This window comes from Pseudorca crassidens, chromosome 10 (assembly GCF_039906515.1).
Source record: "Pseudorca crassidens isolate mPseCra1 chromosome 10, mPseCra1.hap1, whole genome shotgun sequence".
Classification (NCBI taxonomy): domain Eukaryota; kingdom Metazoa; phylum Chordata; class Mammalia; order Artiodactyla; family Delphinidae; genus Pseudorca; species Pseudorca crassidens.
The window spans coordinates 26,136,667-26,150,932 of record NC_090305.1 but is presented as its reverse complement, the minus strand read 5'-3'; the positions used below and the strand labels follow the sequence as shown (position 1 = coordinate 26,150,932).

Below are 14,266 nucleotides of genomic sequence, written 5' to 3'. Positions count from 1 at the left end.
GAGAAAGGATTTAGCAATGGGCATTTCTCCTTGCGAAGGGACAGCTGAAGAGGTGTCATTTAACAGCTTTCAGAGGCCCGTCACTTCAGTGATTGAGGTGGACAGAAGGCATGGACATGACCAAGGCCCTTAAAAGACACAAACAGGTGGGAGAGCGTGCTGGGGGTGGGCGGAGGGCTGGAGGGTACAAAAGGAGGAGGCTGGCCTTTCGAGAGCAGAGGCAGAGAAGGCAGAGGGCGAGGCTGCCCCGGGAACAAGAGGAGAGGGGGCAGCAGAGGAGGTCCCCTCTAGGCAGGACACAATGAGAGGTGAAGCTAGAAAAAAGGACAGAACTAAAGGGATGAAGGACAAATGAGTGGACTGGACACAAATAGGGAGAAAAGATGGACGGCCAGGATAGGGAAATCACCCAAAGGAAAGACAAAGAGGATTTCTCTGTGTGTGATTACACGGATAGTGATGAAAAAGATACGAGTGAAAAGAAAGGAAGGGAACGGAAAAGAAGTAGTAAGGAGACAAAATAAGGAATAAAGTGCATAGGACTGGCTAAGTGGTTAGAAAGTCACCAGGCGGTTAGGCTGACTGGGAGAAGCACCATAGCCAGACCCAAAAGGTCTCCATCAGAAAGACGGAGGCAGGCAATTTAAGCAGCTGGCTCCTGAGGTAAAAATGAAAAAAAAAAAAAAAAACAAGATGGAAAAGGTGAGAAGCAGGAGAGGGAAAACCCAGAGGAGACACTGGCCCAGAAACCTTTTTAACTTTCTGTAAAATCTTCAAGGCCCCAAACTAGGCCAAGATTCTGACTGACATTTCTCACCAGCTGCTGTTTCCTTGAGAGAATTCTGACAGCAAGGCATAGAAATGCAAGCCAACACTGCTAGCTCTGGAGGAAAAAAAAAATCCATGCTCTAAACACCTCCACGGGGCTGAAGGCTGCCAGGGAAAAAGGCACACAGAGGAGGGACCCGCCGGCGACTTTTCCCCAGGTAGGTACTGAGCTGCTCCCACGTGGGGCTTTCTCCTCTAACTGTCCTCTGGCCGTTCCTGCCTTGCCCATCTGTCTTTCTCTCTTTGTGCATTTTGGGGAAGCCCTGCGGGCAGCCTGCTTCTGTCATCTGAAGCCAGCTCCGCAGTGTCTACAGAAGCAGGTGAAGCTTCCCGTCTGCATCCCACATGGGCAGGGGAGCGTCGCTGGGATCCAGCTCCATCAGGCAGAGCTAGGCAAGGGGAAGTGGATGAGAGAAATCACCCCAGCCCGCATGACTGGTGTGTGGGAATGACTTGTCGGCTGGTCCTGACAGTGAACTTGATTCTGTGTGCTGGGGCTTGAAGCAAAAGCAAAGGGGAAGGGGGAGGGTGGGTGTAAAAGACAGAGGGACGATGAAGAGGGGAGAGATTTCACAGTCGCCTAGGGGCTGGTCCATGACCTAAAGAAGAGCTAGGGTTTGGGGAGTGAGGGATGAGACTTGGGCAGCACTTGACCTTGAACTTTCAGCTTGCCTTTTCAGTGCCTTGGTTAAATATTTTGAACGTATGTTGAAATTTTCTTCAAAGCAAAACAAAGGAATTTATTTCTAATCCGTCATTTATCTCAAATAATTGTTGAATGGCAGTAGTTTCTTCTGATGACCCCCACAGACGTCCCCACTAAGACAATGTGAAATGTTACATCTTTTTTAAAAACTAAGAAACGAAGTCCCTGCGCAATGTATTTCTTTGGAAAACTAGGACAAGAACCAGATTCTCTAATGTGTTCCCTGGATCTTAAGCATTTCTTAATCCTCACTCAATCTAATAGGTGCACTTAAAAAAAAAAAGTAAAAGATTTTGGAGCTAAAGAGTTTTATCAATATTCTGTACTGTTATATTATCATTATGATCCCTCTGCAAATACAATTTGAGGTCATGTGAGTCAGTGGACCCACTACTGAGCTACCTTCTCAAGAAAAACATTCACATCATTTGATATCCATTCTTCCTCAAACCCCATTTGAAGTTTACTGGTAAGACTGGAAGCCAAAGGGATGGTCTCCAGTTGTGTACAACCCCTCAAGCTGAAAACTCTTAGTAACTTAGTAACTTCACAGGCCGGGCTCCTCTCTTTGCAGTGTTGCCTGTCTGTCTGCACCCTTGTTGGTGAAAGCTCCTACAACTGCACCCCTGAACAGAGCTCACAGCTTCCTGGCTTCTGGGTGGCCTTACTTCTTCTCCTCACCTTCTCATTTTAAGGAAGCTCAGAATGTAAGGGCTGATTCCTTGCCCTTGAATAGTTCAGCGTCAGAAACCTTGAACCACAGCAATGGTTCTCCAAGTGTGGTCCCCAGACCAGCAGCATCAAAATCACCTTGCTAGAAATGCCAAGTCTTGATCCCACCCCAGACCTACGGAACCAGACACTCCAGAGGTGGGGCTGGCATTCTGTGCTTTAGCCTGCCCTCCAGGGAACTCTGATACACCAAATTCGAAGGTTAAGGTTTTTTAAAAGTGCTGTTTCCTTTAACACAGAGCTCAGATCTCCTTACAGGTGGGAGTCTGGTTGCCTACAGGGCTGTCACTTCTAAAAGAGACCCTTCCACAAACAACCACCTCTGGGTCAGTGTCTTGTGTCCTTCAGCTGCAAAATAGGAATATTTAATAAAAGTTGCTTGTTACAGCACTGAGAACAATGCCTGTGCACAGTAAGTATAGCAGTGGTGGTGGTTTTATCTGCTGTACCCTTACTGGGCAAAAGGCCTTCACCGAGTGATGTGGGAAATCAAAAACAAAGCAGTCAGGTCCCAGCCCTCTTTTTGAGGAAATGTGTGCATTACAGGTACCCAAGGATTCCAACAGCAGGGTAAGATGTGACATGTGCCCAAGGATAGGTAAAAACAATAGAAACAAAGGAGAGGAAGAGGGGCAACTGGGAGAAAACTTTGTAGAGAAAGTGTCTTTTGAACTGAGACTTAAAAGAGAACTTTTAACTAGTGAAGATGGGCAAAGGGAAAGGAACATTCCAGGTGGAAGCTGAGAATAGGGAACATGGAAAAGATAAGACATCAGTGGCCAGGTGTGGACCACAGGGCCTGCTCCCCTTTCTGTTACTAATATGTTAACTGTTCATGTGATGGAAAGGGATCACCTATTTGTCATCATATTTGCAGAAATTCTTCCTTTAATCCAAACTAAATAATTTTCCTCGGACTGCTGTGAAATGAGTCCTTTCCTGTATTAATGACTTCATTACTTTAGTATCCACATCTCTCTTTCTTATTATTAGGTCAATGTTTTTCAAATTCTTCTGCCCGCTTGCAATGGGATAAATTGGGAATAGCTGCAAAAATGCAGATTTCTGAGTCCCGGCCCACGTGGCTTCTCTCAGCAGCTTTGAGGGCAAGTCGGAAGAATCTGCATTTTGACAAACTCCCTTGAGATTCTAACGTTCACTCAAGTTTGAAAGTAGCTCTCCCAGATCTGTTCTTTCCCAAATTTGCTGAGCATAGAAATCACCTACGAGTGTTTGTTAAAAATGTGGACATCTGGCCATTCCCATGGAGATTCCAATTCTGTGGCTCTGGGATGTAGAGAACAGGGGTTTAAATAAGCTCCTCTGTGGCACTAGGATCAGGTTAGGTTGGGATATACAGCGTGTTAAATGAATGTGTGTTTGGGGTTGGAGAGGTCCTTCAAATCCTAGGTTAGACATTTATCAGCTGTGTGATTTAGCTGAGTTTCTTAACCGCTCTACGCCTCCAAATTATCTAATCTGCTGGAGTCCGTTTCATCCTGTGTAATGAAAGGTACTTCACAGAATGGCTGGAAGCATAAATAAGTAAATGGCTTAGTATAATGTTGGCTCTCTCTCATCCCCTTGCCCCAGCCTCCCAAGTCAGGGCTCAGCTCTCCAGCTCTGATGAGAAACAGGGCAAGAATGCCACCAAAACTCACCTCTTCCGAGAAAGGTGTCAGGGTGCCCACAGGGAGAGAAGATGGGCTTTTGGAGCTGGCCTTGCTCTTAGCTGCCCCTGGGAAGTTAAAATGCGACTCATGCCCGTGCTGGAATCAACATTCAGAACTGGGCAGTCCTCTAAAAATAGCAAGATGTCTGGCTGAGTCTTTGGAAAAATAAGGTTCTATCCCAACACGTTACCCAGGCTTGCCTTAAAAGGAGGGGCCACTGCTTTATTTTCTACCTCCTCAGCCAGATGATGGTAAGCCCCAAATAATTTGGCTTGTGCCTCGGTGAACTCCAGAACAGATTCTGTTTCATGGACAGCCACCAAGAACATCAGCAGTCATATTCCCGGGTGGGTGCATCTGTGGGGACCACTCCTCCTGCAGATACTAGAAGGCTCCTAATCTCCATAAAAGCATGAAATTTTGGTTACATTTTAAGAAACTATTAGGCCTTTCTATGGGGCAGAGAAGGGATAGGGAAAACTAAGATGTCTATATTCGAAATTCAGAGAGTGAGATGGGGCGATTATCCTTCAGTCTTGCTTTCCTGTCCTCATCCAGCAAAGGGCTGACTAACTAAGGTCAGCTCTGTCATCAGAGGGCAAGGCCTTGCGGTCAATAAGGGGACAGTCTGAGCATCTCACCATTTATATCTTTTCCTAAAGGTCCTGACAATGAGACTGGAGCCCTGGATATTCAGAACCTCTATCAATTCTTGTCAGAAATGATACTGACGAATTCCTTTCCTTAACAAATCTTTTTCAAACATATGAAATTATTAAAAATTGGGTTTTTTAAAAAAGGGAAACCAAAATTGTGAAATATTTTTGAAAATATTTAAGCTTTCCCAAATATCTTAGAATCACCCCTTGTACAACTGTCACGTGAATGAAATTCTTTAAAGTAGGTCGAATATAAGGACCTCCATGGTGTGGGTAGTTTCAGTTGCCATATTAATTAATAATAATTAATATTAAGTATATATTAAATAATAGTAACAAGAGTGACAGAGACCATTTATTAGACTTTTAATACTGTGTTCATGGCACTTTACATGAATCTATATCATTGAAGCCTCCTGTTGAATAAGTATTATTATAGTCACTTTACAGGTGAGGAAACAGGCTCAGAGAGGTTAAGGAGCTTGCTCAGGGTCACAGAGCCAGAACGCACAGATGGCCAAGCCATGCTCTTCCTCTCCATACCCCTCTGCCACCAATAATCTTGACGATTACATTGTCTATCATTCAGACCTCTCGCTGTCTTAACCCGTCCTTGATTTTTCCCAAACCCAGGAGTCTTTCTGAGGACCATTCATGGGAAATCACCATCCTCACTTCCCTGTCACACTGTATCTGAGACATTTATGTTCAAATACTGCTTGGTGAAAGAAATAGGAAAGAACTATAATTTCTGCTTATGCTTTTGATGCTACCTTAACCGTTACTTAAGTTCTGAGTGTTTTTAAATGGAACTTAATTCTCAAGAACAAGGGAAATTTAAGGCTTCTAATCAACTGTCTGACTACAGGACAGAAGCAGGGAAAAATAAATCTTGTTTTCAATAACATGTTGAGTGACATTTTATATGGCCATCAACCTGTTCTCCTAAGAAACTCAAGACTCTCCACATGTGTTATCTCATTAATCTTTAACCCACCCTGTGATGGGCAGATGGGGTTACACAACCACTACAGGAATGAGGGAGAGAAGGGTAGTGATTTCACCAACATCACAGAGCACACCCATGGCCACTTAACACACCATACGTCCCCATCCTTCCTACTAACACCACCAGCCAAAGTCACAGGACACTGCTGTATCAATGTCCCTTGCCCTGTGCAAAACTCAGAGAAAGTTGTCTTTCTATTCCCATCCTAGATTTTTTCCTCTCATTTATGCCTGGTCTGAAATGTTTTGATTTTACTGCAGCTGTTTGTTTCGTTTTATTTTTCCAGCCTTCCTTTCACTTTGTTTCCTCATCTGTTTCATGAATTTCCTTCCTAGCATCTTAAGTTAGATGACGTGGGAAAGTAAGATGAGACTCAAAACAATCAAGTAATTAGTTACTAAAAGTTTACTGTTGGTTTTTTTATGCAAAATTTGAAATGAACTTTTATGTAATCTTTTGACCACATGAGGTTGGGCTTGACACAAGGACAAAATAATTCACACCCAAATGCTGGGGACAGTCTCAAGGGAGGGTTAGCACGGTCTTGGTTATCTCACATAATTTCTTGGGAAATCGATTTCTTTTGTAACCTTACGTGAATTAATCACCTTCTGGACCTCAGCTGGCTTATGAATGGTGGGTCCCTTAAAGCTGGCTCTTTCTAGTTCTTGGGACCAAAAAACTTAGTCTCTCTCATCTGTGCAAACCTGAAACTCACACTTGGGAGATCTCGATGTGACAGATTTAATGGGTTAAAATGAACCTGTACTCAGCTCTAAGTTCTCTGGTTCACTGGAAGAGGTGAGACATTTTAATCTTCTCAAAGGCACAGCTACATCGTCTCCTTGGCCCCTCTGCTTCTCCTCGCCACCAGCCCCTGTTTTTGATGGACCGCCGCCCCCAAACTTGGGGGCGGAAGATCGACCCCACATTCTCACTCATACTAAGCCTGCACTTGACTATGGGGGACAAATGTGTTTTCACAGCAGAAGCTGATACATAGCCCTTGGATTGGATTAAATGAGTTACTGGATGATTCCTGAGGTCAGCCAGAAAGATTCTGACTTGGGTGCCTAGGACATTTTCCTATTTTCCTGAGAAAAAGTGTGATTCATAAGCCACGACTATCACCAACACCTCAGAGGCAGAGCTGCAGAAGAATAAATGTTCACAGAGTATAAAACCCATAGACATTTTCTTCCCTTGCTTCCCTCTGAACTCTCACCTTCCAAGCCTATCTCCATGGGCTGATCCAAGACTGTTCCTCCAACCTGATTAGTTTTTTTTTAAAGAATTACCATTTACGTATATGTAAACCAATTCATTTCTACGACACTAATCTGTAAAACCAGATAAAAGTAATGGCTATTTCATAGAGCAGAGAAGATTCAAGGAATTTGTCAAAGCACCAAAAATCATCCCTGTCATGCTTGAAAGAAATTTTGTTCTTATTTTTATTACTTTTATTGTATGTCATTGACTGCCCCTGTCAGTGCTGTAAGTCCCACACCTTCTTTGGGGTACAGTTCTTCCCTTGGCTTCCTCCCTGCTTCCTGGCAGAGTATCAGATCCTCTGAAGCTGAAAACCCCATCTCCCTCCAGCCAGGGGTGGCCTGTCCAGACCCCGGGTGGCTCCCCAACTGCCAGCATCCCTCACTTCTCTGAGGCTCGGGCCTCACAGATCGTAGGGCTGGTGATGGGGAAGGGGGAGCAGAAGCCGAACAAAGAGATCCTTCCCACAATGAACAATGGTGCTTGGAATGCTGTGTGGCAGCTGCTGCCCATCAACTGCGCCCAGGACAGACATACAGCAGGACGCACAGGAGAGCCTGGCGTGCTCTAAGCCAGGGTAGTTCACTGTGCACGTGCAGAGTAATTCTCTGTCGAATGTTCTCTCTCTCCTTTTTTCTTTTTCTTTTTTTTTTTTTAATTTTCCTTCATGGGATTCCAAACGTTAAAAAAGAATCATATTGAGCTTTGAAATATGAAATCATATTTCATACAAAGCCAAGGCAATTAATAATAATAAAAGTTTGGATGCATTGTAAGTGCACCAAAATAAGCCAGAGAAACTTGGGTGCCATTTATTTCTGAACAAACAGTAGGGGGAGGACGGGACCACCCCGCTCCCCAAAGCACCGCCATGCCTCACAACAGGATGGTTTGGCGGGGAATGATGGGACGGATGGCATGAGGTCCCGGGAGCTTTCCCACCTAGAGGAGGAGGAGAGTGCGAGGGGCCCACATCTGAGATGCGGGGCTGCATCTGGACGATGGAGGAAGCCAGGCGGGGGCCAAGACTGCTTCCCGAGGCCACATGCTTCTTTATATCCCCATACGGATTACTTTGCTATGGAATGTAAGGAAGTGTGTGGTTTCGGCGAGCGCCTCTCCGCGGCCCCATGGTCCCACCCAGAGCACCTGGTCCCCCTCTTCCTTATCCCGGCCTTGCGCCCGTGGGCATCCCTCACCGAGGGCTCCGAATCCCGCCTGGGGTCCCCCTGCCCCCCGCCCCCTTCTCTCCCTTCTGAGGTTTCACCCTCTGCCCAAGGGTCAGGAACACTGATTGCTGTCGTCGAGACCCCTCTGTGGCCAGCCTCCCAGACCTAGCTTCTCATGCAGGCAGAGGCCACGTCCCCTGAAGGTTTGTCACAGGATCAGCCCTCGCCCTCCAAGTTCCTTCCTTCTGTCCGTTTGCTCCTGAAATGAGATGTTTCTACCAACCAAACTGAGCCGTAGTGTCTTCATACCCGGCTGCGTCACTTTCTTTCATAATCATCGGCGTCTAGGGCAGTTCGTGCATCTCCAAGGGCTCTCTTCGCAGGTGCTGTGAGGCTCAGAAGACTGCAGCCTAGTCACGCAGCCAGTCCCCTGACCCTGCTCTGCTGTCTTTTCCTCTTCACGTCACAACCCCATCGCCAAGCGGTGCTGGGTGAGCCTGTTTGCGGAAAAGGTCTGAGGCGCTAAAATAGTGATTTACTCATCCAGTTAGCTCAGTTCCTTTCTCTCCTCTTCCCTGAAGCCCTGTGTTCCCAGCCCTGACATAAAGGGCCTGAGTCCACACCAGGAAGGAGTTGGACGTATGGAGGGAAACTCCGAGCATGAGGGGAGGCTGCGGTCCCCCAAGGCTCAGGCCATCAGCTACCCCAGCTCTGAGAAGGGTCTCCCTCCCTCACTGACGCCCAGCCCCAGGAGGGCTTCCTGCATCCCACAGCTCTGCTTCCTTCTTGTTAAGTGAGTGTGTGTGACGTGATGGCTGGGACCACACTAAATTTATACTACGAGTTCTCAAGCAGAACCACAAGAGGAAACAGCACAGGATTTGATGGATATGTGCTGAGATGCACAGGAAGGGGCTGTAAAATGGAACTGAGAAGCAGCAGAACGAGGACCTGGGATGAGAAGAAAAGGGAAGAAGGAAGGGAAGGTCCGCCATGTTTACACAGCAGACAGCAGGTGAAGGCTGAGTGGCCGGCAATGAAGAATGCCATCCCCACTGGGGGACAGCACCCAGAGCACAAGAGGCTGGACCTCTCTCCGGGCTGCAGCAGCACAGGTGTCATCACCCACCTACCTCTTCCAGACACCAGGCCGTTGACTAACACCCTTCAAGGGCAGCCAAACTGGACTCCTTGAAAACTGGGGAAAACTTAGAAGAATGTGGGAGAATTATAAAGATGGGGCAGCTACAGAAACCTACAGCCTTAGATCAGCAGTTCTCAACTGGAGGTGATTTGGCCCCTCAGGGCACATTTGGCAATGTCTAGGGACATTCCTGGTTGTCACAACTCTGGGGTTCTATTGGCATCAAGTGGGCACAGATCAGAGATGCTGCCAAACGCCCTACAATGCACAGGAAAGCGCCCACAACAGAGACTTATCCGCGTGTCAATATGCCGAGGTTGAGAAACCCTTGCTTTAGATAGTAGTGCTATGAACGAATAACGTCTCTGACACGGGCATATTATGGTATATTGTCTCCCAAAGAAAAGTACTGCCCTTCTTTTACAAATGTTGCTTTGTCTTTGAGCCTGTAAAATGGGCAGATGCCTCAAAGTTGTGCTTCTCTCCAGTGACAGCCCTTCCCTTTTCTGAATCACGCCTGCTCCATAATAGTTTTCCTTTTCCTTCCCTGAGATTGATTTCATGTCACCTGCTCAGGAACTGGGGGCGTGATGTGTGGGAGGGGCAGGACATGAGTGAAGAAGAGGGGAGAGATGATGAAGACCAGTGTCCTGAGTTAAAGACATTGCAACACCAGGGGCTTGAATGATGAGCTGGACACAAGTACTTTTTCCTCCTGGATGACCTCTGCCCCCACAGCTGCCTTCTCCTTCGCTCCCCAGGAGGAGCTGGAGGATGATTGGGCTAGGACCAGGGTAGCCAGAGGAAGAGCTGGTGAGCCCTGAGCGGCAGCCACAAGACACCTGTGTCACAGGTAGGAGGTGGAGGGTGAAGATGAGCTACTTGACTGCAGAGTTATAGGATGCCAGCCAAGGAGGAGGGGACTCAGAGCAAGAAAGATGCTTCAGTATCACTGTGCACAAACCATTCTAGAACCCAGCCACAGTAGGCGGGGGCCCCTGCTTCCCCGCCACCACCCTCACACCTGCCACTTCTCTGGTGCCTTGTTGAGCCCTTTGGTTTCTGGGGTGTCTTATTTATTCCAGGCAGTGCTCCCAAGCTGGGGTCTACCTGGCAGAGGTCTGCTAGGCTGGGTAAACCAGTTCTGCTTTTCCCGATCAGTGGTTTCCACAATTTCAGAGACCAAATGAAAATACTTGCAGCCAAAGGAAGGCAAGAATGTGAAGGAGAGGCTGGAGTTGAGAGAGAAACTCTGGGCCTCAGAAGCAGTGGGAATTGTCCCTAGGACTTTCCCACGACCCCTGAAAGTGTCCCCTGGGCCCCTTTCCTTTGTTTTCACTAAGCCTTACAACAGGTAGGTGCAGTAGGTACACTCCCCCACTGTACAGAGGCAGAAACTGAGGTTTAACTTCCAAAAAGCAAGAGAGCCAGGGAACATCAGTGGGATCTGAACCCAGGTAAGTGTGACTCCAAGGCCACCCTCCTGGCATTCCATTACAGTCTCTCCAGATGAGGGAGAGGAAATAAAAGGGCAGGCAAAGCCCACTCCCAAGAACAAATTCCCGGCATCACTAAGAATATCCTTTCTTCCCCGACCTGTTCAAATGTATGGTGACAATAGCCAAGCCACCTTGCTGGGTAACGTCTCCTCCTTAATCAGCTCCCTGCCCCCTTGGCCGCACTTTCCCAGAAACACAGAGGAACCAGTGGGTGCATCTGCTCATCCAGTGGCCCTCAAACTTTAGCTGCATCAGACTCACCTGAAGAGCAGCTTTTACCAGATCTCAAACATCTCCCATATGTTTGGGACTGGTAAATGTTGCTTTCCCTTTCCAAAGTCAACATACAGGTTCTTACGCACTGCACCCAGACTCCTCCTTTAACATCTACAAGATTCAAAGATTTCCCCACATCCCTGGGGCAACCGTATAGTCAATTCTGGCCATTTGTCAAAAGCAAACAACCTCAATGTCTATCACCTGGAGAATGACTAACAAAACTGAAGTACACTCATGCAGGAGAAAAATAATGAAAGTTAATAAATGATGGCTGCCATGAAATCTGGATAAATCTTACAGATATCATTTTATGTGAAAATACCATCACAGAAGAATACGTATGGTATGATACTATTATGTTAAAAAACAAACAATATATTATTAAGGAATATATGCATAAATGGCAAAAACCATAAAGAAGAACAGTTAAATTGTAAGAAAAAAAGAGCTCAGAATAATAGTTACCTCTGAGGGGAAATTAAAGAGATAACTTGGGAAAAGCATTCATAAAGCTTCAACAGTGTTGGTTTCACCAATTCTTTTTCTAAGGTAAACAGTTGTTTGTAGGTATCAATTTCATCATTATATATCGTAACTTACACATGTATTACATTCATTCTTTTATAAATATACAGTATTTGAATTAAAAATTATAAAATTTAATTTACTTTTAAAATTATAATGTAAGATATTCAAAAAATATACATCAAAATGTTAAATTTATTTTGGAAGATGGGAGGAGGGAAAATTGTGGGAAACTTTTATTTTCCATATTCTACAATTCTATATCATGTTAGTTCTCCACAATGTTCATATCTGAAAAAAGAATAAGGATCAAAGAAAAAAAAAAGTCATGCAATGCAAAATACAAATTATATATGGTTTTCACAAACCCTAAGAGAGAATATCATAGGAAAGGCAAGCTCTTGGGATCTGATTCATGCTAATGCCAGCTCTGTCTTTGTCACAGGCTTGGACCAGTGGTGCTCAGGACATACCAAGAATCCTCACCCTAGAGGCTGCAGTCAACTCCTACAGAAGCTGCCCCCTGCTCTGGCTGGTCAAACGGAACCAAGTCCGTCTTCCTGAGAGGTTTGGTCCCCTTCAACCAGCTACAGCAGGGCTGGCAAGGCCCAGTCCTTGGAGAAACAGAAGAGATTCATCTGTGGCTGAAGTTACCTACTAACGTTTCCCTTAAGAAAGCGACTCTGATTTTGTTATCACACTCTCATGCTTCCAGGAAGGGAGAAAAGGGGAGCCCTGGGTTCAAAAGTGAGCCAGATTTCCATGCTTAACACACAGAGCTCTGTGCCTGTGTACCCACAACTAGACCCACTCTTATGCTCTTGACACACAGTAAAGATTTTAGGATGGACTGTGGTTCAGCCCTGGGCCAGCCAAGGGACGAGCATGAGCCCCAGAAGACAGGGCCCCTGCTCAAAGGGCTAAGAGTCTAAGGAAAGAAATTGGACTTATGAATATGGCACAATTCAATGGAATTGCAAGTCATGGCAAGGCTGGTTCCAAGACATAATTGTGTTACACAGCCCACCAAATGTGTCTGGCACACTGTGTACTATCAGGTCAGCCCAAAGATAGCTATTCACTAAGAAATTCACACGTAGCTCAGTTTCGCATCGGCAGAATGGGGATAATGATAATCATAGTACCCACCACATATGGTTTTATGTGGAATGGAATGAGAATACATGTAAAGGAGTTAGAAAGATCTCAATAATTTTTACGTGCTATTAAAGAAGGGATCCTGACCTGCCTTCCAATTCCTCTCTCAAAATTTCTATCTTTGGGGCTTCCCTGGTGGCGCGGTGGTCGCGAGTCCGCCTGCCGATGCAGGGGACGTGGGTTCGTGCCCCGGTCCGGGAGGATCCCACATGCCGCGGAGCGGCTGGGCCCGTGAGCCATGGCCGCCGAGCCTGCGCGTCCGGAGCCTGTGCTCCACAACGGGAGAGGCCACAACAGTGAGAGGCCCGCGTACCGCAAAAAAAAAAAAAAAAAATTTCTATCTTTGACCGTGTTGCTCAGGGTGTGCCCAGAACTTAGCTGGGGTTACATTTGCTGATGGAATTCCAGAAACCTGTGTTCACATGCTGTCCTCTGACACACACGTGGTCTCCTGATGTCCAGGGACCACAAAGTCTCCACCCAGGGAAGCTTATTTTGTGCTTATCTGCACGTGCCTAGGGAGTCAGGGAGACCGGGGTTTGAATCCTTCCCTTCTCGTTTATTAGCTCTGATGTAGCCTCCCTGGGCCTCCGTTAACATTGTGTAAACCTTCGTTTCCTCATCTGTAAAATGGGGACAATAATACTTAGGGCTGATTGAAGGATTTTAAAAGGTAATGTTTATCAGGAGCCACATACAAGCCCCCAAGAAATGGCAGCTGGTGTTGTTTGGCTGCTGTACATAGCAACAGCTCAGAGAAAATGCTGTGTCCACGGGCACTCACAACTGGAAGGGAAAGACGAGATTTAAAACAAAAAAATAGAAAAACAAAAAAATCAATAAAACCTCAGCACAGGGTCATTATATATTCCAACTATTAATTCTACTATCATGTAGCATGCCTTCATTCTGGTATGTGTTACTAGTATGTAATAAGTTTTACTAAAAAGTAAATGCTTCGTGTGTGAGACTGATCCTATTACCTTCAAGAAACATCCTGCCTAGAAAGCAAGCCCTCATCTGTGAACACTGTCAAGAAGCCAGTCTGAAACCACTGAGTATGTGAAGGCCATAGTGTATGGAGTTTAGACATAGGGGCTGGAGCCAGACTGCCTGGGCTCAAATCCCAGCACCCTCACAGTGGCAGCTGTGCCACTTTGGGCAAATTGTTTGACCTCTCTGGGCCTGGGTTTCCTCATATGTAGAATGGGGATATTAGTGATAGTATCTACTGCATAAGGTTTGCATGAGAATGAAATGAAAATACATGTAAAGATATACAACTAGTGCTGGGTGCGTAATAAACTTTTAAGTCTTTATCTTTGACACTGTACCTGAAATGTTCCTGACACTAAGTTGGTGTTCAATAAAAATGTATTTAATAAATGATCACCTTCTTTATTTTTTTATTCTAAACACAAATATGAGATCATGTAATCTCTGGTTTGACTATTTCTGTGTATCTCTTTCAATACAGTGCACTGGTGCAAACACCGAGTTAAGGGTGGGATGCCCGCCAGCTGGCTCTGCGTCCCAGGTCTGCAGTGTGTGATGGAGCTTGCCCAAGAGTTAGATGTGCATCTCCGGGGGAGAGACAGTGGGGCCCTGGAGCA

At 46.0% G+C, this 14,266-nt stretch overlaps 1 long non-coding RNA gene across 2 annotated transcripts; it reads left to right on the top strand.

The window, feature by feature from the left end:
- Positions 1-219: 219 nt before the first annotated feature.
- Positions 220-14,042, top strand: LOC137231892 (uncharacterized). 2 transcript variants are annotated; one of them, XR_010946777.1, is made up of 3 exons: positions 220-702; positions 821-986; positions 11,941-14,042. It is a non-coding gene; the product is annotated as an uncharacterized lncRNA (long non-coding RNA). The 2 variants fall into 2 exon arrangements; XR_010946776.1 differs by having other exon boundaries at positions 220-986.
- Positions 14,043-14,266: the final 224 nt, after the last annotated feature.